This window comes from Schistocerca americana, chromosome 3 (genome assembly GCF_021461395.2).
Source record: "Schistocerca americana isolate TAMUIC-IGC-003095 chromosome 3, iqSchAmer2.1, whole genome shotgun sequence".
Lineage (NCBI taxonomy): Eukaryota > Metazoa > Arthropoda > Insecta > Orthoptera > Acrididae > Schistocerca > Schistocerca americana.
The window spans coordinates 361,228,979-361,253,340 of NC_060121.1; the positions used below are offsets into that span (position 1 = coordinate 361,228,979).

At 40.6% G+C, this 24,362-nt stretch overlaps 1 protein-coding gene across 1 annotated transcript in view; it reads left to right on the forward strand.

Annotated features, from left to right (window-relative positions):
• LOC124606083 overlaps positions 1-24,362 on the forward strand; it is a 375,104-nt gene that overhangs the window by 92,474 nt on the left and 258,268 nt on the right. The window lies entirely within an intron of this gene.

Consider the following 24,362-nt stretch of genomic DNA (forward strand, 5'->3'; position numbering starts at 1 on the left):
AGACGACACAAGTTACCCAAGTGTGCTTGCGTAAAAATGGTTGTTTGATCACAATTCTTCCTATACACAGTTAGGGTTGATGTGACCCGAAAGGTGGCGCTATTTTCTCACACACTATTTTCTTCATCGGTTTCTTAGTCATTGGTATTCCCAACATGTCTCCTCAGATGTCAAATCCCATATTCATTTCTCAGTGGTAATACAACATCGCTTACTTCAAACACCTTGGCTGTACCTTTGCGTAGCACTAAATGTTTTCCATTTCAGTTATACGACTCTAAACAAAAAATTGCCTACCACCCTATTTCTTTGGTGTGCTGACCACATGCCCCTCGTATTCTATTTCCCACCTGAGGATGACACGGCGGTCGGATGGTCCCGATGGGCCACTTGTGCCCTGAAGACAGAGTGAGTGCTGTTTCTTACGCAAAACAACTCTAGATTGAAGAGAAGACTAAAGCGTTCTCGGGAAGCTTATCTCAGCTGTTTTTCTTTTGTCGAACATTGCACCAGTGTTTGAGTCATATCTTTTATCCCTGCTTAGCTTGTCCCTATTTTTTGTCAGATGACGTGACAATATTAGAGTGAGAATTTAAAAAGGGCTTTGGAAGACTTAAGATCTCATAAAGCAGGAGGGATAGATGACATTCCTTCCGAATTTCTAAAATCGGTAACGGAAGTGACAACAAAATGGCCCTTCACGTTGGTGTACAGGATGTATCAGACTGGCGATATAGCATCAGACTTTCGGAAAAACATTGGCCGCACAATTTCGACGATAGTAAGGCCGACAAGTGCGAGAACTGTCGCACGTTAAGCTTAACAGTTCACGCATCCGAGTTGCTAACAAGAATAACATACAGAAGAAAAGGAAACTGAGGATCCTTGGACGGCGATCAGTTTGCTTTTAGGCGAGAGGCAGTTCTGATGTCGCGGTTGATAGTGGAAGCAGGACTCAAGAAAAATTCACAGGATTTATCGACCTGGAAAAAGTGTTCCACAATGTAAAATGGTGCAAGATGATTGAAATTCTGAAAAAATAGGAGTATGGTACAGGAAAAGACGGGTAATATACAATATGCCTTCATTCTGTGATCATTCTATGAATATGTACAAGAAGCAAGAGGGAACAATAAGACTGGTAGACCAAGAACAAAGTGATCGGCTTGAAAAGAGTATAAGACAGGGACATCGTCTTTCGCTCCTTCTGTTCAATCTATACACCGAAGAAGAGATGACGGAATAAAGAAAGGTTCAGGAGTGGGATTAAAATTCAAGGAGAAATGATGCCAATGACAAAATGCGTTGATGACATTGCTATCGTCACTGAAAGTGAAGAAGAATTACAGGATCTGTTGAATGGAATGAACAGTCTAATGAGCACAGAATATGAACTGAACAGCAAGTAAGTCAAGGAAATACGAAAGTAATGAAAAATAGAAGAACTGAGAACAGCGAAAAAATTAACATCAGAATCATGGAAGAGACGAAGATAAGGTATTCTGCTACCTAGGTAGCAATAGAATACAGAGAAAACATTATAAATTCCAATCTCTGTCTTTCTACACAATTGTATATTCTAAAGCTCCATTTACCACCTTGGAAGTTATTCACTGATGTCTTCATGGATGTCCTAAGGTCCTGTCCCATCTTCTTCTCAGTGTTTTGCACATATTCCTTTCTCGCTGATTCTGTGGAGAACATTATCACTCCTTATCAATTCACCTAATATTCACAGATATTCTGCAGCATCCCATCTCAAATACTTCGATTGTCTTATGTTTCGGCTTTCCCGCAGTCCAAGTTTTACTAGCATACTACGCCGTGCTCCAGACGTACATTCTCAGAAATTTCTTCCTCAAATTAAGCCTGCGTTTGATACTAGTAGACTTCTCTTGGCTAACTACTAGTATCAAATGCAGGCCTTAATCTGAGGAAGAAATTTCTGAGTATATACATTTGGAGCACAGCATTGTGTGGTAGCGAAACATGAACTGTGGGAAAAGAGAAACAGAAGAGAATAGAAGCGTTTTAGATGTGATGCTACATAAGAACGTTGAAAATTATGTGGACTGATAAGATATTGACTGAGGAGGTTCTCCACAGATTTGACGAGGTCAGTAATATATGAAAAACAGTGACACGAAGAAGAGACAGGATGACTTGACATATGTTAAGACATCAGGGATTAGCTTCCGTGGTACTAGAGGAAGCTGTAGAGGGTGAAAACTGTAGAAGAAGTCAGACATTTGAATAAATCCGGCAAACAATTGAGGACGTATGCTGCAAGTGCTTCTCTGAGATGAAAAGCATGGCACAGGAGAAGAAATTTTGGCGGGCTTTGTCAAACCAGTATTCTGCATTGTTCCTCTGACCAGTCAACTTCTTCTCCAAATTTTATTCCTTGTGTACTGTTGTTACATTTCTGTTCGATGCCACTAATCTCAGTCGCCAAGAACTTGCTGCAGAAATTGATTACCTCAGCGTTAATGAGACGGACATCTCTTAAATGTCTTTCACTATTTCTGTATCTGTTATCATTATTATCATTATTATTATCATCATCATTATTATTATTAACGTTATGAAGTTTGCATATTGTAGTGTTGACTCATTAAGGATGTCTCTTTGGATGTAAGAGATGGACTTAATAATCTTGCTAGTTGAAATAAATGGACAAAAACAAATAAATAAATGACCCATAAGGACGCACATGCTACTGTCTGAAACTAAATTTTGATGGTCTAGCATATATTGTGCATCATTTCTGTAGCACTCATTGGCACCCTCAGTTCTGGTGGTTGTATGTCCCAATACTGGTTATATCAACTTATCAAGCCCTCCAAGGCTGCGTATCCAGTGTATGTGTAGCTCTGTATAATTACTACAACCTACATCGATTGAATCCGTTTACTATAATCAAGCCTTCATCTCCGTCAACATATTTTACCTGTCTTCCTTTGCCAGTTACCAAATTAACTGTTATCAAGGAAGATGTATCCTGTCGACCTATCTCTTCTTTTGCATAAGTTGTACCATAGATCTCTTTTCGCTTCAATTCGATTCAGTAGCTCTGCATTAGTTATTCGATCTACCAATATAGTTATTAATCTGTTGCACCACGTATCAAAAGTTTCTATTCCCTTCTCGTCTACCGTGTACCGTCAACCTATAACTTTCATATGAGACCACACCCCAGGCAAATATTTCCAACAAAGACTACATAACACTTACACATTGTGTTTTCAAGAAGCTGCCACGTAGCCGTAGCCGAGGTCGTTAACGCACGTCTGCTCTGTAGTGTTCGACTAACGGATAGCCCATTCGAATACTGGTGTTGGAAGCAATTTTCACTGCCAGTATATGGCCGGCAAGTGAGGGAGAGTTTGTGGCGTAGATAGAGTTGCGTTCGCTAGTTTTGGTGCAATATACAAATGACGTAGTAATGGTAGGATTACCGGTGGTATTGGTAGCACTGGTAGCGAAAGAAACATAAATGAATGTGTGGCAGACCAACCTGGAGCCGACCGACGACTTATGTTTGTTTGTTTCGCACATAATTAGAATTGCACATTGTTCAGTGTTAATCCTTCGTTTATTGTATATCCCTATAAAATATAAAATTTATTTTATAAGTATCTAAAGTAAGTGCGAAAGTTGTTTACGAATAACATAAACATGTTGAAGCACTTGTCAGACCTTTTTTTTGTAAATATCATCTTTCTTGTGCAAACTGGGTTTTCTAGCGTTATTTAATAAATATGTATTTTTTATTTTTTTTGTTTTTACTGTTACATCCCTCTGTTTCAGGTTAAAAATCAACAATTTGCAAAAAAAAATTTGTATTTATTTTTAAGTAACAGACGGGAGGATAACTATGTAGAACAAAAATGTTTCGTAGGTTATGCGGCCGATTATATATCGTCAGTCAGTTTCTAGACAGTTCACCGCTTCCGTAAGAGACTGATCGCATGCACAGACATACAGATCGAAATGATGTAACGCTCGATACGTATGAATTATACCTAACGTTCAGGTAGCTGCCCAAGGCTACTAGGAAAATTACTGTAGTCTACGCTTACTTATGATAGTGTACGGTACGCTACGGTAGTTCTCTAGGCGTGAAGATCCTGATCATCAGACTTCATGCCAAAGTTGTAGATAAAATTCCATTCCTCTGCACGGTGTCTCATGAAGTGAGAGCATTGTGCCAACGCTGACGGTGATCTGTCCGTCGGATTGGGACATTAATACCAGCGGACACCTTCATGCTATTTGAAGGCATTAAGCTATGCGCCACCACAATGTTTCACCCACTTCCTTCTCTCAGGCCTATCATGCAACACAAACAGTACATCACGATACAAATACACACATCTATTACACTCATCTACACTCAACAAACATTTATTTATTTAAGTCGTCAGTCTTCCGACTAGTTCGATGCAGCCCGCCACGAATTCATCTCCTGTTCCAATCTCTTCATTTCACAGTAGTACTCGATACCTACGTCCTCAATTATTTGCTGGATGTATTCCACAATTTTTAGATCCAAATGTCTTTACAAATGTCCTATCATTCTGTACCCTATTCTTCTCAGAATTTACATATCTTCCTTTCCTCACCCATTCTACGGAGATCTTCTCATTTATTACTTATCAGTGAACCTAATTTTCAACAATCATCTGTAGCACCACATCTCAAATGCTTCGATTCTCTTGTGTTACGGTTTTCCCATAGTTCATGATTCATTGTCATACAAATCTGTGCTCCCAACGTACATTCTCAAACCTTTCTTCCTCAAATTAAGTCCTATGTTTGTTGCTATTAGATTTCTCTTGGCCACGAATGCCCTTTTCGCCAGTGCTTTTTATGACCTCCTTGGTCCATCCATCATGGGTTATTATGCTGGCTAGGCAGCAGAATTCATTTTCATCAACTACGGTACCTCCGCCACTGATATTAAGTTTCACGCTGTTCTCTTTTCGGTTGTCTTTCTTCGATTTATTCTGAACCGATATTGTGTACTAATTAGACTATTCATTTGATTCATCAGATGCTGTAATTCTCCTTCACTTCCACTGAAGATAAAAATTTGATCAGCGAATCTTATCATTAATAACCTTTCACCCTGAATTTTAATCCCGCTCTTGAACATTTCTTTTATCTCCATCATTGCTTCTTCGATGTATAGATGAACAGTATGGTCGGAAGGCTATATTTCTGTCTTACACATTTTTAATCCGAACACTTCGTTCATGGTGTTGCACTCTTATTATTCCCTGTTGGCTCTTGTACTTATTGCATATTACCCGTCTCTCCCCATAGCTTACCCATATTTTTCTCAGAATTTCGAACGTCTTGCACCATTTGACTTTGACGAACGTTTTTTCCAGGTCTACAAATCCTATGAATGTCTCTTGATTTTTCTTTAGGCTTGTATCCGTTATAAACTGCAACGTCAGAAATGCCCCTCTGGTGCCTTTATCTTCCCTAAAACCTACTGATCGTCATATAACACATCCTCTATTTTCTTTTCCATTCTTCTGTATATTATCCTTGTCAGCAACTTGGATGCATGACCTTTTAAGCTGATTGTGCGATAATTCATGCACTTGTCGGCTATTGTACAATTCAGAATTGTGTGGACGATGTTTTTCCGAAAGTCAGATGGTACATTGCCAAACCGATATATTCGACGCCCCAACGTAAACAGTCGTTTCGTTGCCACTCCCCCAAGCGATTTTAGAAATTCTGTTGGAATGTTATCTATCCCTTCTACCTTTTTCGATGTTAAGTCTTCCAAAGCTCTTTTAAATTCTCATTCTAATAATGGGTCCTCTATCTCTGCTATAGCAACTGCTGCTTTTTCTCCTATCACGTCATCAGGCAAGTCTTCCATCTCATAAAAGCCTTCAATTTACTTTCCATCTGCCGGCCGCGGTGGTCTAGCGGTTCTAGGCGCTCAGTCCGGAACCGCGCGACTGCTACGGTCGCAAGTTCGAATCCTGCCTCGGGCATGGATATGTGTGATGTCCTTAGGTTAGTTAGGTTTAAGTAGTTCTAAGTTCTAGGGGACTGATGACCACAGATGTTAAGTCCCATAGTGCTCAGAGCCATTTGAACCATTTACTTTCCATCTATCACCTTTCTCCTCTGCATTTAACAGTGGAATTCCCATTGCACTCTTAATGTTATCATCATTGCCGTTAATTTCACCAAAAGTTGTTTTGACTTTTTCATATGCCTTGTCCGTTCTTCCGACAATAATTTATTTTTCGATTTCTTCACATTTTTCATGCAGCCAGTTCGCCTTAGCTTCCCTGCACTTCCTATTTACTTCATGTCTAAGTGACTTGTATTTCTATATTCCTGAAATACCTTGAACATTTTTGTATTTCCTTCTTTCATCGATCACCTAAGTATCTCTTTTGTCACTCACAGTTTCTTTGCAGTTACCTTCTTTGTATCTATGTTTTTGTTTGTGATTGCCCTTTTTAGAGGTGTCCATTCCTCTTCAACTGACTACCTACCGAGCTATTCCTTGTCGCATTATCTATAGCCTGAGAGAACTTCAAGAGTATTTCTTCATTCCTTAGTACTTCCATATCCCACTTCTTTGCGCATTTTTTCTATCTTAATATTCTCTTGAACTTCAGCCTACTCTTCATTACTACTAAATTGTGATCTGAGCCTACATCTGCTCCTGGGTGCGCCTCACAGTCCAATATCTGATATCGGAATCTCTGTCTGACTATGATAAAATCTAACTTAAATCTTCCCGTATCACCCGGCCTTTTCCAAGGATACCTCTCGCTCTTGTGACTCTTGAACAGAGTATTTGCTACTACTAGCTGAAATTTATTGCAGAACTCAATTAATCTTTCTCCGTCTCATTCCTGAAACAGTAAACCTTTCTTCCTCCGTAAACTTTTCTTCTATTCCTTCCCCTACAACAGCATTGGAGGCCCCCATGGGTCTTAGATTCTCATCTCCCTTTACGTACTGACGTACTGAATTATCCTTTCAATATCCTCATATACTTTCTCTATCGTTTCCTCTTCGGCTTGCGACGTCGGCATGTGTACCTGAACTGTCGTTGTCGGTGTTGGTTTGCTGTCGATTCTGATGGGAACCACCCTATCACTGAACTGATCACAGTAGCACACTCTCCGTCCAACTTTCCTGTCCATAAAGAATCCTATTCCCAGCATACCATTTTCTTTTACTCTTCCCCAGAAATCGCAGAAATCCTTGTCTTCTTTCCATTTCACTTCACTGACCCCCACTATATCTAGATTGAGTCTTAGCGTTTCCTTTTCAGATTTTCTAGCTTCCCTACCACGTTCAAACTTCTGACATTCCACACTCCGACTCGTAGACCTTTATCTTTTCGTTGCTTTTTCAATGTTTTTGTCATGATCACTTCCCTCTAGGCAGTCTCCTCCCGGAGATCCGAATGTGCCAATGGAGAGGTCATCATGACATTTTTTTCAGTTACGGGCCACATCACCCGTGGACACACATTGTGTGTCTTTAATGCAGTGGTTTCCATTGCCTTCTACATCCTCATGTCAATAGAGAGGTCATCATGACCTTTTTTTCAGTTCGGACCACATGACCTGTGGACGCACATTGTGTGTCTTTAATGCAGTGGTTTCAATTGCCTTCTGCATCCTCATGCCGTTGATCATCATTTACGTATTTGCTATCGCTTACAATCTCGACACCGACCACCTAGAGTCCAAGTCTGATGGTATTACCACATAGCTACAGGATCTTGTGTGCAACCGTGATTAAACATTCGCTTCCTGATCTATAATGTAGTTAATCTAAGTTGTGCACATCGGATATTTGCTGAACAGTTTAAGACATTATAATTCGCTTTCCACACACATTAATTGTGAGAATTCCTAGTTAAAAGACATATTGTCTCTGTCCGTAGCAATATTTCTCTCTCCATTCGAAAAGGCCTCGGAAGGCCTTACGGTACCGACCGACAGCCATGTCATTCTAAGCTGATAGGCGTCACTGGATGCGGATATAGAGAGGTATAGCCGCGCTGAGTGACCGCGCGGTTTGAGGCGTCATGTCATGGACTGCGCGGCCCCTCCCGCCGAAGGTACGAGTCCTTCCTCGGGCATGGGTATGTGTGTTGTTCTTAGCATAGGTTAGTTTAAGTAATGTGTAAGTCTAGGGACCGATGAGCTAAGCAGTTCGGTCCCTTAGGAATTCACACACATTCGAACATTTGGAGGGGTATATCGTCAGAACACCGCTCTCCCAGCCGTTGTAGGCTCTCGCGACAGGGGACGCAACTTCTGCATCAAGTAGTTCCTCAACTGCCCTCAGAAGCGTTAGTAGTAGTAGTAGTAGTAGTAGTAGCGGTAGTTAAGTTGACATCCCGCATACCAACAGCGCTAGATAGACCCGAATGGCCAACCAAACAAGTACTAGCCCAGCCCGACAGCGCTTAACTTCAGTGATCTGACAGGAACCGGAGTTACCACTGCGACGATACCGTTGGCCATAGCTGTATTGAGTATAGATATATGGATATCAACTTTGCTTTTCCAAATGTAACTATAGTAATTTATGCTTCCAGTGGCATAGTTCCAAAGGAGGCGAATTCAGCGGTGAACACTCGTCAAAATCCGATTAGTAGTTTCGGAGAAATTATGATATTTAAAACATGCTTCATTTGCTTAGAGTATAAACCATCTGCTGTCTTTGGTGGAAGTTTGTAATGTTATACGGAACTGGTGCATCATGCTAATTTGCACTCCAGCTCGATGCACTTAACACAGACTACTTACAAAAATGAAATATCGAAGAAAAATTTCGTTTAAAACTGATACTAATCACACTTGGCAACATGAAGGTCGACTGACACACCAGCTGGATGGCAAAGTACGTGCCATCTAGGGATGAATCACTAGGTAATTACGGTAACAGTTCTGCTCTCAACCCTGAAACTGAATGTGTTTGTAAAACGGAACTGAAGTACAAACAATGTTAGGTATTAACACCATTTCGTGAGCCTAATTGAAAAATTACTTCAGCAGCAATAACAGAAAAAAAATAGGAAAGAATGTGGTCATAAACGCTCCCTTAAAATTTCAACGGTTCGAAATGACCACTATATAATGCAAAACACGTTTGCAATCGCTGGTGAAAGAACATCGGGAGAGCTTAAAGAGATCCCTTGGATGTTGTTTCACATGGTGCAAAAGTGCTATGTTTTAATTGCTCTTAAGTCGTTGGAAACTGTGCATAGACTTCCTCTTTCTACTTATCCCACAGAAGAATGTAGTGTGGTGTCAAACCAAGTGAATGTGGAGACCAACTGCTAACACCTTGACATTCTACACAGCGTCCTGGAAAGAGCTGGGCGAGCGCTTTTCTAGTCACAAGTGAGTAGTAAGTGATCCGTGCCCCATCGGGCTGACACCACATACATCAACGTATTTCAAATGGTACTCCCTCCTGGAGAGCCGGTGGAACGCTAGTGTGAAATTATGAGTATCTTTTAACAAGATTTTTTACCATGAAGTAAGGACCAATCACGTACACACATCCAATAATCCACCACCAAGCAGTCACGATCCAATGGCTCTGATGTGCAGCCTGCATCAGTCAGTACAGATTTTTCAGCTCACCAATAAGGCATATTTCTTACATTCAGCTCTCCATGATCTGAAAATATCTGCTGGTAAAGTGACATGTGATACAGACTGAAGCTGCAAATAAAATGCGAAGAACGGTGGACTAACTTATTTTAGAGGCATTCGCAATTTCTCTGGAGCTAACTTGTGGAGTATGAGCAACATCTCTTTCGTTCGCTTCGATCGATGGACGTTTTCCTTACCCTCTGCATAGTATTCCACTGCTCTTCCAATTATAATTTGTTGCACATGCTATCACTCTTGTTGGACAACATCTGTCAGGATACCGTTGTACGGTTCAGCTTTTCTGTTCGCGTTGCTTCTGCATTTTCCGTCAAGAAGTAGCATATCTAGTTTCTCCTGGTTTGTGAAACTCATTTATGTCTTTCAAACTAACCAGCACTAGATACACGTGAACCACAGACTAAGAGCTCTTTTACGCATATACCGTTTTCGTGGCGGTGAAACTCTGTTTCCTCCATGTCAGACATGACGTATTTCCATATTTGGGTATGAAATGACGACCTTCTGCGTCAAACAGCAATCAGTTGCTTGTTAAAATATATATATATATATATATATATATATATATATATATATATATATATCCTAAGTCCCAAGTATTGTATTCACTCCGAAATTAGGTATCGGATTTTGAAGCGTAAAATGGTACTGAAACCTTTTATGTTAGAACGACGATACTAGAAACAGAAATTACTATAGTTCCATTTTAAAAAGCGAATTTGATACCGCTATTATATATATATAGGGTGTGTCACGTAACATTACCGCTGGATATATTTCGTAAACCACATCAAATACTGACGAATCGATTCCACAGACCGAACGTGAAGAGAGGGGCTAGTGTAATTGGTTAATACAAACCATAAAAAAATGCACGGAAGTATGTTTTTTAACACAAACTTACGTTTTTTAAAATGGAACCACGTTACGTTTGTTAGCACATCTGAACATATAAACAAATACGTAATCAGTGCCGTTTATTGCATTGTAAAATGTTAATTACATCCGGAGATATTGTAACCTAAAGTTGACGCTTGAGTACCACTCCTCCGCTGTTCGATCGTGTGTATCGGAGAGTACCGAATTACGTAGGGATCCAAAGGGAACGGTGATGGACCTTAGGTACAGAAGAGACTGGAACAGCACGTTACGTCCACACCTTTTTATTGGTCTTTTTCACTGACGCACATGTACATTACCATGACGGGTGAGGTACACGTACACACGTGGTTTCCGTTTTCAATTGCGGAGTGGAATAGAGTGTGTCCAGACATGTCAGGCCAATAGATGTTCAATGTGGTGGCCATCATTTGCTGCACACAATTGCAATCTCTGGCGTAATGAATGTCGTACACGCCGCAGTACATCTGGTGTAATGTCGCCGCAGGCTGCCACAATACGTTGTATCATATCCTCTAGGGTTGTAGGCACATCACGGTATACATTCTCCTTTAACGTACCCCACAGAAAGAAGTCCAGAGGTGTAAGATCAGGAGAACGGGCAGGCCAATTTATGTGTCCTCCACGTCCTATGAAACGCCCCTCGGAGGTTTCAAGCGTCAACTTTAGGTTACAATACCTCCGGATGTAATTAACATTTTACAATGCAACAAACTGCACTGATTACGTATTTGTTTATATGTTCAGATGTGCTAACAAAACTAACGTGGTTCCATTTAAAAAACATAGGTTTGTGTTAAAAAACATACTTCCGTGCATTTTTGTATGGTTTGTATTAAACAATTACACTAGCCCCTCTCCTCACGTTCGGTCTGTGGAATCGGTTTGTCAGTATTTGATGTGGTTTACGAAATATATCCAGCGGTAACGTTAGGTGACTCACACTGTATCCGTTGAGCTGAGTTACCCTGTGTAGTTTCTAAAGGTAAACATAAAGGAACAAAGGGAAAACCACCCAAAACCCTTAAACAATTGTATTAGATCTGTTGATCATCTGCTCTACTGTTGTGTTGGTTCTGCCATAACTCCATGTTGCTGACCATATATCTATTGCTTCTGGTCGTCTCTGTCGGGGTTCATTCTGGCGTCGATGAATCATCGGTGGTATTCACTATACTCACAGTGCTGACTTCAATACTATCGAGTTTTCTCTTACAGAGCCTTTATTAACTATGACATATATTGAATGTTCTCCCACCCCCCACCCCACCCCCCCCCCCTCCCCACCCCCGGTTACTTTACTTGCTACTTCGTTCACTAGTTGTCTTTGTCTCTAGCAATGTCACTTAAGGCATCAATGCCTTTTATTTGACTCTGCAGATTTTCATAAACAGCTAATATCTACTAAATGGTCTGGTACCCCATAGCACCACCTGCACACATATTTGTTGGGCATTTCTTTACTTTACATAAATATTCATAGTATGGTCCATGGACCGCCAAGCAATGGATCATGACTATATCCGGTTTTACGTGCAAGTATCCTGACCGTGATGTTTGGAAATATACCATACACTCTGCGAGCTGTTGTGATACTGTCCCAATCTCTTTGCCACTCGCTGCGCTTTCCATATATTCGTCTCTAGTTCTGTTACTATTTCCTAACCCGTAATTTCTCTCACTCTGGGAAGATGCCCTTCGCGAAGTCAGTAAAAGAACATCTACATCTGGCAACAATATCTATTGGGTACAGACGTAAAAATGCTTCCACCGGTGTTGTCCCAAATGCTCCTGCGAGCATCAGCAGCATGCATGTTTAGTGAAGACTTCCTCGCAATTAATCTGGGCGAAAACATAAGTAAGCTATCTTAAACGGTTCTGGGAATATTTTAGCTGAGCCGTTGAGCTGAGTTACCCTGACTATATCGATTGTACCGCAATTTAATGCCCAAATGCTGGCTGCAAACCCTATGATTTCTGTTAGGGTTCCATCATGATAGGGTCTAAGCAATTACAGTGGGATTTTGAGCCAGTGGTGCCCAGTCGTGCCAATTTGTGCATAACTTTGGCTGCTTTCTGTTGTATAAGAGAGACGTGCGTGTGATAGTAAAACTTATCGTCCAAGTGGATTCCCAAATACTTGCTTCACTTTATATCCTTTCTAGTTCAGCCATCGTTACTTATAATTCTGCCCAAGTGGCAAAACTCGTACGTTACTTTTAGTGTCTTTGTACGTTATGTAATGTCCTCAACGTCATCTATTTAATTCGACAGCATTCCATCACCACTGTTTTGCTTTTGGCGATGTTCACCTCTTTCAAGACTCCGTTCACTCAACTTCCAAGTCCTTTGCCATTTCCAAAGGATTACAGTGTGATCGGCTATGTTACTATTGTTCTTTCTTTGTATTACAGTTCTCTTTCAAAATTGCTTGTTAGTTTCCTTTCCTGTTTGTTCAGTGTAGTGACTGAATAACGTGGGGGATATCCTACAACCCTGCCCAACTTCTTTCTGAATTACTGCCTCTCTTTATTGCCCTTCGACTTTTATAACTGGAGTTTTGTTTCTCTAAAACTACTGGATTTAATATATTAACTAAGAGGGTTTTATTTTTTGTGATAAAAGAACAGATGAATAAAATATCTGTTCTTAAGACTTCTACCCCATAGTATTCAAGTGGCATCTGGCAACCATGACAAACTTATCACCAAGTTTTAGAAGCACTGATTCGTATTTTATGTTGTAGCTGAATTTCTTTGGAAATCTGTAGGATCCGCGCGGCTCCCCACGTCGGAGGTTCGTGTCCTCCCTCTGGCATGTGTGTGTGTGTCGTCCTTAGCGTAAGTTAGTTTAAGTTGGATTAAACAGTGTGTAAGCTTAGGGATCGATGACCTCAGCAGTTTGGTCCCATAACACCTTACCACAAATTTCCAAATTTCCAAATCAGCAGGAAACCGTATATCACAAATAATGTATATCACATTAACGCACTGTTCATACAGTGCTTTTCGATAAGAAGTAAAAGGAATTTAAATTTATATTACAAAAAGAAACCGTGACTAACTAAATATAAATAAAAATTCTAATCCTTCTTTTCTTTCTTTGATACTTTCTCATTCTCTATTCCAAGGATTAGGGGGCGTTGTTTGCGCTCCAGAACATTACGTACAGTGTCATGTTATTTTCAGTTAATTACCAGGTGGCCTAATACTGGGACATAGGAAGTCCAAATTGTAGTCCATGTATAGAAAAAGAAAGTTATCCGTTCTTATCTGGACGCAGGTGTACTTGCGAAACCGAAAAGTAACAGCTATCGCAGTGCATAGCTCTCTTTCCACATAGTGATGCACTGACGAAAAAAATCCCAACACCGAGAAATAATTAATGTACAGTCATCCACAAACAGCGTTAACCGACACTATATTGACCGACCAAGTGCAACAAGCATGGAACTCCATTCCACAAAGCGATATCTGCCACCTGTACAACACAATGCATGTACGTTTGCATGCTTGCATTCAATATTTTGGACGTTACACAGGTTATTTATGTACGAGTATTTAGCATTTGCAATGGCTTTATAAGCCCTTTGCTGTTCCTTATCTATACAAACGATTTGTTAGACAATCTGAGCACCCGTCCTAGGTTGTTTGCAGATGATATTGTCATTTACCGACTAGAAAAGTCATCAGAAAATCAAAACATATTGTAAAACGATTTAGAAAAGGTATCTGTGTGGTGAGAAAATTGGCAATTGACTCTAAATAATAAAAAGTCTCAGGTCATCCACATAAGTGCTAAAAGCGATCCATTAAACTTAAGTTACGCGATAAATCAGTCAAATCTAAAGGCCGTAAATTCAACTAAATACTTGTTGTCGTTGTTGTGGCCTTCAGTCCTGAGACTGGTTTGATGCAGCTCTCCATGCTACTCTACCCTGTGCAAGCTGCTTCATCTCCCAGTACGTACTGCAGCCTACATCCTTCTGAACCTGCTTAGTGTATTCATCTCTTGGTCTCCCTCTACGATTTTTACCCTCCACGCTGCCCTCCAATTCTAAATTGGTGATCCCTCGATGTCTCAGAACATGTCCTACCAACCGATCCCTTCTTCTAGTCAAGTTGTGCCACAAGCTCCCCTTCTCCCCAATTCTATTCAATACCTCCTCATTAGTTATGTGATCTACCCATCTAATTTTCAGCATTCTTCTGTAGCACCACATTTAGAAAGCTTCTATTCTCTTCTTGTCTAAACTATTTATCGTCCACGTTTCACTTCCATACATGGCTACGCTCCATAAAACACTTTCAGAAACGACTTGCTGACATTTAAATCTATACTCGATGTTAACAAATTTTTCTTCTTCAGAAACGCTTTCCTTGCCATTGCCAGTCTACATTTTATATCCTCTCTACTTCGACCATCATCAGTTATTTTGCTCCCCGAATAGCAAAACTCCTTTACTACTTTAAGTGTCTCATTTCCTAATCTAATTCCCTCAGCATCACCCGACTTAATTCGACTACATTCCATTATCCTCGTTTTGCTTTTGTTGATGTTCATCTTATACCCTCCTTTCAAGACACTGTCCATTCCGTTCAACTGCTCTTCCAAGTCCTTTGCTGTCTCTGACACAATTACAATGTCATCGGCGAACCTCAAAGTTTTTATTTCTTCTCCATGGATTGTAATACCTACTCCGAACTTTTCTTTTGTTTCCTTTATTTCTTGCTCAATATGCAGATTGAATAACATCGGGGAAAGGCTACAACCCTGTCTCACTCCCTTCCCAACCACTGCTTCCCTTTCATGCCCCTCAACCCTAATAACTGCCATCTGGTTTCTGTACAAATTGTAAATAGCCTTTCGCTCCCTGTATGTTACCCCGGCCACCTTCAGAATTTGAAAGAGAGTATTCCAGTCAACATTGTCAAAAGCTTTCTCCAAGTCTACAAAAGCTAGAAACGTAAGTTTTCCTTTCCTTAATCTTTCTTCTAAGATAAGTCGTAGGGTCAGTATTGCCTCACGTGTTCCAACATTGCTGCGGAATCCAAACCGATCTTCCCCGAGGTCGGTCGGCTTCTACCATTTTTTCCATTCGTCTGTAAAGAATTCGCGTTAGTGTTTTGCAGCTGTGACTTATTAAGCTGATAGTTTGGTAATTTTCACATCTGTCAACACCTGCTTTCTTTGGGATTGGAATTATTATATTCTTCTTGAAGTCTGAGGGTATTTCGCCTGTCTCATACATTTTGCTCACCAGATGGTAGAGTTTTGTCAGGACTGGCTCTCCCAAGGCTGTCAGTAGTTCTAATGGAATGTTGTCTACTCCAGGGGCCTTGTTTCGACTCAGGCCTTTCAGTGCTCTGTCAAACTCTTTACGCAGTATCTTATCTCCCATTTCATCTTCATCTACATCCTCTTCCATTTCCATAGTATTGTCCTCAAGTACGTCGCCCTTGTATAGACCCTCTATATACTGCTTCCACCTTTTTCCCTTCTTTGGTTAGAACTAAATTTCCATCTGAGCTCTTGATATTCATGCAAGTGGTTCTCTTTTCTCCAAAGGTCTCTTTAATTTTCCTGTATGCAGTATCTATCTTACCCCTAGTGAGATAAGCCTCTACATCCTTATATTTGTCCTCTAGCCATCCCTGCTTAGCCATTTTGCACTTCCTGTCGATCTCATTTTTGAGACGTTTGTATTCCTTTTTGCCTGCTTCATTTACTGCATTTTTATATTTTCTCCTTTCATCAATTAAATTCAATATTTCTTCTGTTATCCAAGGGTTTCTACTAGTCCTCGTCTTCTTACCTACTTGATCATCTGCTGCCTTCACTACTACTTCATCCCTCAAAGCTACCCATTCTTCTTCTACTGTATTTCTTTCCCCCATTCCTGTCAATTGTTCCCTTATGCTCTCCCTGAAACTCTGTACAACCTCTGGTTCTTTCAGTTTATCCAGGTCCCATCTCCTTAAATTCCCACCTTTTTGTAGTTTCTTCAGTTTTAATCTACAGTTCATAACCAATAGGTTGTGGTCAGAGTCCACATCTGCCCCTGGAAATGTCTTACAATTTAAAACCTGGTTCCTAAATCTCTGTCTTACCATTATATAATCTATCTGATACCTTCTAGTATCTCCAGGGTTCTTCCATGTATACAACCTTCTTTCATGATTCTTGAACCAAGTGTTACCTATGATTAAGTTATGCTCTGCGCAAAATTCTACCAGACGGCTTCCTTTTTCATTTCTTAGCCCCAATCCATATTCACCTACTATGTTTCCTTCTCTCCCTTTTTCTACTGACAAATTCCAGTCACCCATAACTATTAAATTTTCGTCTCCCTTCACTACCTGAATAATTTCTTTTATCTCATCATATATTTCATCAGTTTCTTCGTCATCTGCAGAGCTAGTTGCCATATAAACTTGTACTACTGTAGTAGGCGTGGGCTTTGTGTCTATCTTGGCCACAATAATGCGTTCACTATGCTGTTTGTAGTAGCTCACCCGCACTCCTATTTTTTTATTCATTATTAAACCTACACCTGCATTACCCCAATTTGCTTTTGTATTTATAACCCTGTATTCACCTGACTAAAAGTCTTGTTCCTCCTGCCACCGAGCTTCACTAATTCCCACTATATCTAACTTTAACCTATCCATTTCCCTTTTTAAATTTTCTAACCTACCTTCCCGATTAAGGAATTACAATTAAGAACAACTTAAATTAGAAAGAACACATATAAAATGTTTTGGGGAAGGCGAACCAAAGACTTCGTTTTGCGCAGTATGGGATCCTTACCAAATAGCATTAGCGAATCACACCGAGAAAGTTAAGAGAAGAACAGCACGTTTTGTATTATCGAGAAATAGGGGATACAGCGTCACTGACATGATACAGGACTTGAAGTGGACATCATTAAGACAGGGGCGTCTTTCGTTGCGGCGGAAACTTATCACGAATTTCCAGTCACCAACTTTCTCTTCAGAATGCGTCAATATTTTGTTGACACCGACCTACATAGGGAGAAACGATCATCAAAATAAAATAAGAAAAATCAGAGCTCCAACGGAAAGATATAGGTGTTCGTTTTTTCCGCGCGCTTTTCGATGTTGGAATAATAGAAAATTATTGTGAAGGTGGTTCCACGACCCTTCTGCCAGGCACTTGAATATGATTTGCACAGTATCCATGTAAATGTAGATGAAACTACACACATACGTTACATAGCCTATCCACATAGGCACAGCATTCGTAGGAAATGTATCAATTACTCGAAAACACATTTACTGGTTGCTTGATTGCTACAGCAGTTCAAAGAGAACTCAAAATTCAGGTGCTGAGTCTGGAGAGCGCTTTAATCTAAAAGTGGTGGAACCAAAGAAAATTAGCATCCGCAATTCATAGCTTATGTCTTCATAACGTCACCAGTACGGCTGTTCATAGCAAAACATATTGTTTAAATTTAGGCAACATATTTTTTAAAGGACGAATATAACACGTTGTGCATAATATACTCGCGTAAAGTAGCCATTTCAGCTACACTGACATTTGTCAACATAAAAAAGGTTTCCCGAAAATGTCCGTATTCTACGAGTAACAAATGCGATTATAAAAAGACCAGCGGAAAAATGCTCCTATCGGAGCACCAAAAAATGCGAATTTGCTCCTGTTTATTTAAAAAAACTCTGACTGGAAAGTGGGTACTAACTACGTCATTCCACGTTTCTAGCATCTTTAAACGTTCCCAAAAATTTTGCCATGTAAACGTATTCGCGTTTTTATTATTATTTTTTTTTAACATGCAACTCGACTAAACTCCCACTAGCTTCCTAACTGCAACTAATTCACACTCGCTTGTCCATCGCTGTTAAGTTGCACATACCTTCACTCTGCACAGACCTTCACTCTGTCACTGTCTCCATCTAACTCTCTCATTCTGCTAATATCTCATTCCTTGCTTCCCACAGATCTATTTCTTCTCACTGTCACTATCTCTCTCTTCCTGGTTGTTATTGTCATATTCTTTGTGTCTCATTGTAACTGGCTCTCACATATTTCCACTTTCTATTTCTCTTTATTCCTCCTCTCCCCCCGCCCCCTCCCCCCCACCCAACCGCATAGCACTGTCTTCTTGACTCCTGTTTTGGCACTTTTGTGTCACCGTCAGTTATGTCCCACTGCCACTGTGTCTCTCTCTCTTTTTCTCATACTCCTATTGTCCCCTTCACTCTTTCTATAACACGATCTTCCAGTATTTAAAAAAAGCGCTAATATTTGCACATGCCAAAATTTGGCGAAAATTTTTAAAGGTGCAGAGGAAAGTAGAATGAGGCATCTGGTACCCCACATTTCAGTCAGAGTCTTTTAAATAAACAGGAACGTATTCGCATTTTTTGCGCTCCGATAGGAGTATTTTCCCGCTGGTTCGCTTATTCTCCATGCTGCCTTGGGGTATGTAACTCCTATGGAAAGAAATATATTGGTCAGAAAAATTTAGAAAATTTCTTTATGTGTAATTGAAATAACACAAAACTAATTTTAGTGCTCAGATTGGATATTCAGTGCAAAAAAATTGCACGTGCTTCAGAACTACAACATGAAGTGCCAACATGATAATGGAGACACTATTCGGCATATTTCCCCGTGCTACGTAACCTTATAAAGTACGTTTTCGCGTCACACCGGATGTTACGTGCGTATTTTACGTATACAAGTAGGTTATCTTTGAACCTCTGTATCTCAGAGACGGATAAAAACTAACTCTGTCCGAACAGGCCTCGGAAGGCCCTACAGTACCGCCTGGCCACCGTGTCATCTTCAGCCGATGGATGTCACTGGATGCGGATATGGAAGCGCATGTGGGCAGCACACTGCTCTCCCGGCCGTTGTCAGCTTTCGTGACTGAAGTCCCTACTCCTCAAGTCAAGCAGCTCCTCTGTTGGCCTCACAAGGGCTGAGTGCACCTCGCTTGGCAACAGCGCTCGGTAGACTCTGAGCGGAATACATCCAAGTGCCAGCCAAGTCCGACAAAGCTTAACTTCGGTAGTCTTACGAGAATCGGCGATACAACTGCGGCAAGGCTGTTGGTTGATATGAAGAAAATTTTCAGTGTCGTTCGAGAACGAGATCTTTCTAATACATCGTAAAAATTTCAGCCATTTGCTGTGTGTAGCCGTCTTGGAACCCTCGGCTGCGTTTTGGTCCGCTGGTTACGTCGGAAAACCTTTTTTGCGCCTTTCCGAGGAACCACCCATGAAATAATGGTGACTCCGTAAGTCCAATCAAGCCTACCGTAGACCACATCAAATGTAAAAAGAACCAACCGATTTGGTTCTTTTGCTTTAGCAGGAGGAAGCGCGTAATATTGATACCTTAACCCGGTACTGTATGTTAGTGATACTAAGATCCTTCTGTTGGGTATAAAAATGGTCCCTAGCTCTAGGTCTATCCAAAACAGTTGGCCCTTCCTTTCTATAACCAATAGTATCCAAGGTACGAGCACCGGAAAACCGCGCTTTTATACGCGTCGTTTTGGAACATATTAGGTACGCATGCTGTCGCATGCATAGCGATTGCAGCTTCCGTACGGAATGTCAGTCTTGTCTAACAAATTTTCAATTATGTTTGATAAAATATGTGATATAACCGACGGCGAGCGTTAAAAGTTAAAGTAATTTCCTTTAGAATACGACTATAAAACCAGCGTCATAGTACAGAAGTCTTACGGAAGAGATGGCGATGAGCGCATTTATTAATCTCAAATTAGCAACGCAAAGCTTGTCGGTGCTTTCTGCAACTGTTCTCAGAACGTGTTGGGCAAATATTAATGTCGTAATCATAATTCTAATACAAAGTCTAGGCAGCATTCGGTTTTCACAAACGGCTCTCTGTAGAACCTTTCTCTATCCGTCTCGGAAATACGGACTCTGCCGTCTCCACTCTAAACTGTATACGAAGCGAGTTCAGCTACTTGTCTTAAACGGCGTTGTGGACAAGCTACACACCGGGCTGAATTTGTCATGACTCGTAGCAACGTCGTTCAGGTCACCTCGCTTCCCCAAATGTTTCCCCTTATTGATTTGTAAGTGCCGAAACAAAGGGACGTCTTAAGTGCTTTAGTCATTACCGCAACTCCATCAATGCCTAGCGACTCGACCCGCACCTTCCGGGTAGTTACTTTGCTCATTTCAAAACAAACATTTATTTATTTGACTGCTCTCATAACGTTTCTACGGTACTGCGGCGCGGAGGTTTCGGTGTCTACCACGACTGTACAATATACATCTGCGAACAAACAAATAATAATAATAATAATAATAATAATAACCACATAACTTTTTTAAAACTTCACGAAAAGTAAGTAAACAAGGGTACCTGCCAATATTCATCATCAAATTTGTGGGATTTAGGCTGAGAATGACAGTAGTGATAGTGCTGTGATGCAATCAAGCTGCACGCTCCAGAAAAGCCGTATCTTGTTCTCGATTGGAAAAGCAGACCACGGCGGCCTACAGCCACTGATGAACCTGTGCAAAACGTGCGCGAGACGCCTAGAGACACTCAGTGAATCATAATTACGTAAATATCAGATCGGTTATCTCAACTGCCACAAAAAAGTTTGTGCGACGTCATGGTAACTGAGAGATTAGAATATCGCAGTTTGTGTCCTCGATGGGTGCCGAAATTTTTGCCTAACGACCGTAAGACCAACAGAACAGAATCGATCCATGTGTTTTGGATAGATCATGGGCTAGGGACCAATTGTATACCCAACCCAGTACCACTAACATACAGTATCAGGTAAAAAAGTATGAATATTACACGCTTAGGCAAAAGAAGCAAATCATTTGGTTATTTTTACATTTTATGTGGTCTAGGGTAGGCTTGATGGAACTTATGGAGTCACCATTATTTCATGGCCGGTTCCTCGGAAAACCGCAAGGAAGGTTTTCCGCCGTAGTCAGCGGAGCAAAACGCAGACGAGGGTTCCAAGATGCAGATGAAACTAATTGTTTTCTTGATTACATTGTTTTGTAACATGGTTTACTTCAAAGCGATCGACATACCGTATAGAGTTATGGGGTAGTTTTGTTTGGCCATTCTCTGGATTTCTTTTTGTCACCAGTCTTTCGAGTAGTGTCTGGTTTCCTTCCATCCAACAACCTGTACAGTATGTTTCACATATTCCAGTGTGTGTCTGCCCTTACTATTTTTTTCCTCTTCTACTCCTCCCAGCGGTAAGCCAACTATTTCTGGATACCGTAGCAGATATCCAAGTAACCTGTGCTGTCTTCACAGACTTCTCACCTCAACTATTATTTTTTCCATGTCTTTATTTCATGCTTTACCTGTCCACTTAATTGTTATCATTGTTCGAAAGCATCACTTTTCAGGTACTTCCAGTTTTCTCCTCTCGTGGTTTATAAGGGTTCATGTCTTACTTTCCCTCTCCATAAAGCCCTGATTTGGTTCCAAGCATTACGATCTTATAAAGTTTCTATGCGTCTTTGCTATAGAATAGCCTGTTTTTAATTATCTAAACCGAGGAACCGGTTAGCAGGGCGGTGACGCATCTGCTATTTTTAGTGTCTCATTTTCTAATTTAATTCCCTGAGCACTCATTATTGTCGACGCTAATTGTTCTGCCAGCTTTTTTACCCTCTCTGACAGAATTACAGTGTCATCGGCAAACTTTCAGTTTTTGTTTCTTGTTTTTTTTAATTTCTTCTCACTGAGCGTTAATTCCAATTCCATATTTCTCCTTGGTTTCCTTTACTGCTTGTTTATCGTGCAAACTATAGCTTCTCAACTACTGCTTCTTTTCATGCTCTTGGACTCTTATAACTGTTGTCTGGTGTCTCTACAAGTTGTAGATACCCTTTTCTCACCGTATTTGATTTGTGTTACCTTCAAAATTTCAAAGAGTGTAGTCGATCAGCATTGTGAAAAGCCTTATCTAAATCTGTAGATGCTTTACTAAATCTATTTTCTACAACGGGATCGGCCAAGGCGTGGCAGACTCCACACCTGCGGGGTGTGTAGGTTGGGTGGGGGGCCAAGACCGTAGTCGGAAAATCGCGACATTTCATTTAGTATAGCAGTGCTGTATTTTTCTGTCAGCACAACTTTCTTCATTTCGGCAAAATCGTGGTGTTCGCTATTTTCACGTGGTATGAAGGACGTTCATATGTCCAGTGCATCGTTGCACAAAAAGAGGCAGCCTAGCGGTTTATCGTCACAAGCCTTTAAAAATGAATGGTAATGACAAAATAGATATGAGAAGTCTCAATATATATTATTCACTCGCACTCCGTGGTGCATCGGAATCTGATACTGGTCTCCCAGGAAAGTTTCAAACACAGACTGTATGAAGCGTTACTCCCCTGGACAGAAGTCGGCATAGTGCTTTTTATATTCAATCCCGATGCAATTTCTGTGTTTCACCGTCAATGTAAAGGTCCAAGTGTTACAGTAAACCTTCAACGGTGTATCGGAATCTAATACTGGTTTCCCAGGAACGTTTCAAACACCTACTGTTTGAGTCGGTACTCTCCTGGACATAAGTTGTCATTGTGCCTTTTGTATTCAACCCCGATGCAATTTCTGTGTTTCATTGTCAATGTGAAGGTCCATTGCTTACAGTAAACATCCCGAGCTGCATCGGAATCTAATACTGGTCTCGCAGGATGGGTTCCAACACAGACAGTTTAAAGCGTTACTCCCCATGGATATAAGTCGGCATTGTGACTTTTATATTCAATACCGATGCAATTTCAGTGTTTCATCGTGAATGTGAAGGTCCATATCGTATCGTCAGATGCCTTTAAAAATGAATGGTAATGACAAAATAGATACGAGAAGTCTCAATATACATTATTCACTCGCCTAAGCGACGGGTAGTGCAAATGAGCTGTGAAACGACGTTAGAATACCTTGAAGAAAGAATTTAAAGATTTAGTTGAGAATGAAACAGCAAAAATTTAAAACGATCCACAGACTGGATTCATTGCTCTGTACATTAACAATGTGCGCTAAATTTGCAGGCATGGGGCAAGTGAAGAAATTGGTAGTACGAATAGTAAAATTTACGAAGTTCCGCGCATTATTCCACTGTCAATTGCAACAGTTTTCGATGCAACTGAACGAAGGGTATGGAGACTTTATATATACGGAGAAGTACGTCGGTTAAGTCAAGGTGCTTATGTGGAACGATTTTCGATTTAAAATTTGCCATTGTTGGATTTCTGAAGGAAAAAGAGGTGCAGGAACGAAAATTAGAAAACCCGCAATGGACTGCAGACCTCGCATTTTAAGCGAACTTGACTACATACTGCCCACAGTAATACATTACAAGACGACAAACAACTTCTTTATCCCGGCGCAGGTTCGAGTCCTCCCTCGGGTATGGGTGTGTGTGTTTGTCCTTAGGATAATTTAGGTTAAGTAGTGTGTAACCTTAGGGACTGATGACCTTAGCAGTTAAGTCCCATAAGATTTCACACACATTTGAACATTTTTTTGAAACAACTTCTTTCTGATTTCATGGGGATGTACGTTAAAATGAAACTCGCGTTGTAGAAGGGGCACATTTTGACACACAACCCAGTTCCCTAACTCACTGGCGTAAAAGAAAACGTGAGGTTTGAAGAATTCATTCTGGCCTTGAAAGACTTACAAGGATAATTTCCTAAATTTTTTGAGAACAGTGCCAATCTTACATCTGTTTTTTAGCTTTTACTGAGACCGTCTGCCGTTTCAGCT